Here is a 4297-nt window from a genome sequence, read left to right as displayed (position 1 = left end):
ATACAAAGCCTATGCAATTGTTTTTATGGTATTAACAAGCTAGTGAATTCATTCGGCCGGCCCTAATTCTTCAATTAAAGACATTTCACATAAACAGTTTTACAGATCTATGAATTATCTATTCCATAAACTGATAAACAGACCTCTTAATCATAACTAACAAACATCGGATTTAATCAAAAAAACATTTAGTTCAGACATGATATCAACATAGTAGTAGAAACCTTGTATTATCACTATAATATACATAGTGGCTTTCTAAATATCCTATAAACTGGTAAATTTTAATCTTAAGATTTACTCCTACATTAATTAGAAAGTTTGATTAAACTTGAAATTGGTGATGATGGACATTCAAATACTGTGATTTCTTTGTTTATCTTTTAGTGTTATATGGTAAACTATTGGGCTTTATTTTAGATTTTTAATTTCATTCATCTGGTATTATGAGCTCACATTAGTATAAGACTCTTAATATTTAGTTAGATTTAGTATTCTTTAACCATTAGAAAATAAAGAAGCAAAAAGTAATCTAAATGTTTAGACAATTACCAAGTCTCCATATCAAAATAACTAAATAAGAATGGAAAAACTGTTATAATCAAAATAAAATTAGAAAATACATAATTAAATAGATGACTTTACATGCTCGATCTACTAACAAGGATATTAGCTAAAAGCAAAGTGCAAGTATTAAGGATCAAAATTTGGAAATCCACAAACACAAAGGAATGATATAAGAAGCAGTAGAAAACATCCACAAAAATGCAAAAGGAAAGCATCAGTATATGATAATAAAGTAAAATTCAATAACAAGCCAACATAATGTTGTAGTTTTAAAAGATGTACTTCACGTACATATATGATCAAAATGTAAGAGAAGCGACACCCTCTCAAACTGTAATGCCCTGCCAAGGAACCCAAAAGAAATTAACCTAAAGTTTCACTAAGTTTGTCAAACATTTTTTTTGAAAGATAATAACATCAACAAATAATACAGTGGAAGCAATAACTCACAAACATACAACCATCCTAAGGGCCCCATGATGTTGAATCACATATATAAATAAGTTTATTAATATTAAATCTAACACAACCAAAATCCACATCATGGAATAATCAAAAGTACGAATCAAATAAATAATATACAATTACAAAGGATGCCATTCAACATAATCAAAATGCATAATCATCCATTGTACAAGTCACAGGGTATGAAAAGCTCAAAAAATATACATCATTAGTAAAATAAATCATCCAATAAGATCTCTAATAATACAAGTACAGTATAATAGGGTATAAGAATCCAATAGAAATACAAGATTAGATAGAATGGAACAACTGCACAAGTACATCGAAGAACGACATCCAACGATCAAATCTCAATGGTATAAGTAAAAAGCACTACCACCCGACCTCATGGAACCTAAATGGGCCACTCCCACCATGCTGAGGAGATAGTCTCAAGTCCCAAATGGATTTCAATCCACAAGTCGTAACTAACATCTAGGTCAAGGAAGATCCTAATAGCAATCTATCTCAAAGGGTACCAAGACACAAGTATCATCTAATCCCAAAGGCAACAAAGACACGTAGGAAATATACCATGTAAGTGGGAAAGTGTCATCACATGAGCCAACTCTAAGGTTACCCTAGAAGCTACTTTAGACTCCGCCCTCCTAGTGTCTCTATATGGCACTAGTATCCTTTCATAAAGACAAGGCATACTAACGAAGCAAGGTTGCAACCAAGCATCCTCTCTACTCCCATCCTATTCATACTAGCACTTGAGGCATGGACAAGGAAAAATAATGACTCTTATTAATTTATTTTACTCGCATTTAATGTAATGTTATCACTTATTAAAACGACTTACAATGGGTTACCCAGGAAGCCACTTAGGGCTCTGGCCTCCATTGCAAGCCACTTCCCAACATAGACACATATTACCTACCCTAGGCTCATAAAAAGTACATCTCAAAGAATCACAGTTTTCACCTTACCCCTTTAAAAGTGACTGGAAAGCACCTATAGAAAAAATATAGTATTTACCTCGATCCTTTATAAGCAACTGGAAAGCATCTAAAGACAAATCTCAATGTCACCTTAGTCCTATACAAGCAACTGGAAAGCACGAAAAAATAAAACATAATAATCACCTCAGTCCTATACAAGCAATTGGAAAGCATCAGAAGATAATTGATCAAAGACTCAAAGGTTACAACAAAAAAGTCATACCATTCACCTATGTTCTATACAAGAAACTGGAAATCACCACAAACATCCAAACAAACTCATCATAGAAAATATGTGACACATCACCATGGCTGGGTATAAAAGATCATATACATAACATCATCATGAGATCACAAAAACAGTAACTCTCAGCCTCTGGCAAACATCCAAATTGGTCAACCCACTAAGTCAAACCCGAAACCCACAACAGTAAACCACATGTCGCATAGAGTACATAACAAATGTAGCTTTTATAATCCATTAGGTTTGAAAACATAAAGGTCAATTTTCACTATAGTTTTCAAGTTTTCATTTTTCATTTTCAAGCATGACAGTTTGATAAGGTTTTTGAATTTACAAAAGAAATAGAATTTCCCTAGTATTAAAAATTGTCTCATTTAAAACAAACCATATCACTAGATCCGAGCTTATTAAAACCCATCAATTTTTCCAAATTAAATTTCAATTATCAATCTACTTCATTAAAATATATTATTAATAAAGTAATTAACAAAAATATTCAATTAAAAATAATATTAAAATATTCATGAAATTAAATATTATCATCATCATTTAATAATAAATATTAATTATTAATAAAAATATTTATTATCTTATTAATAAATTAATATATTTTTATTAAATTAATAATAATAAAAAATATTTAAACTATATAATATAATAATTATATGTTAAAATGATAATAATGTTATTTATTATTTAAATTAAATAAATCATATTACAAAACATTTATTTGATAAAATTAAATTAAATAAATTTTTAAAAAACTAAAACTAAATACTTAACATTTTTTTTTAAAATGTTAAAGCCCATCAGCTTTATTGCTGTGCGCAACCCTGTTGACGTAGTAGGATTGTCGGACACAATCCTGAATATTGGGGAGAGAAGAAAGGAGAAGGGGGGTGGGGGGTGTTGGCCCCTGCCCACCCAATATTATTTACAATTTTTTATTATTAACACCAAACCACAAAAGTATGCCCCCCCCCCCCCCCCCCAACAATTTATAAATATATTTAATAATGCAATTAGGTACACAGTAATTACCAATTACTATGGTAATTATATTATTATTATTATATATAATAAATTTCCAATATGAACCTGGTATCTCAACTCGGAACAAATAGTCAAACTTATAAACAAATCAGATTTTCTCTTTCCAAAACCCCCATTCCAATTAAAATCAAATCCATCATGAAAAACCCAATTTACTAAACAAGGGTTTTCCAATCTTCAATTATTTACAAAATTTTTGAAAGAAAAAAAAGTATGTAAACAAGGGTTTCGATCCAATTGAAATTCTAAATACAGATCTACAACAAACACGGAGAAGACATGAAATTGAAAAGAAGAAACTATTGCACAAAACCCACAAGATCCTACTTAGATTTGATGCTAAAACAACCAAATGCACAAAACTTGTAAGCAATTTCCCTTTCTTTCGAAACCCTCTTCTTGAAAATTGGCTCCTCCATACCTGTGTATGAAGAAATGAGCTTTGATTTCCTAATAAAGAGCTTTCCCCAAATTAGGGCTTCAATTTTGCAATCATGCAAAACCTTTTTACTTTATTATTTTATAAAAATTTAATTTTCATGAGCAAATTTTTTGCTATTTAATTAAAATAAACTTTACTAAATTTTATATATATATATATCTCACACACATTAAATTGCAAGACGTCTTTAATAATATATTTATTAATTTAACTAATAACATTATTTAGAGTTTATTATTAAAATAAAACTCCTAAATAATTATTGTTAAATAAAATAAATATAATTATGCCAAAATTAGAACTTAAATAAAGTCTTTTAAATTTAACTCTTTTATTTAATTAATTTCTCAATTAATTAAATATATTTGAATATTGAATTTTCTTATAATGTTTTCATCAAATTAAATCATTAAACTATATTTTAATTTGATTTAATTATAACTGAAAATCACAATAGACCCACAAGACTAAATAAAACTAATGCAGGAGCATCTTGCATCCAAACTAAAGGGGAGACATGTTGAATTTATTTATTAAAAATAA

The sequence above is a fragment of the Cupressus sempervirens genome, chromosome 6 (assembly GCF_028749045.1).
Source record: "Cupressus sempervirens isolate cs-2001-9-10 chromosome 6, ASM2874904v1, whole genome shotgun sequence".
Taxonomy (NCBI): domain Eukaryota; kingdom Viridiplantae; phylum Streptophyta; class Pinopsida; order Cupressales; family Cupressaceae; genus Cupressus; species Cupressus sempervirens.
The sequence above is the reverse complement of the archived record's forward strand: the minus strand, read 5'-3'. Positions refer to the sequence as shown.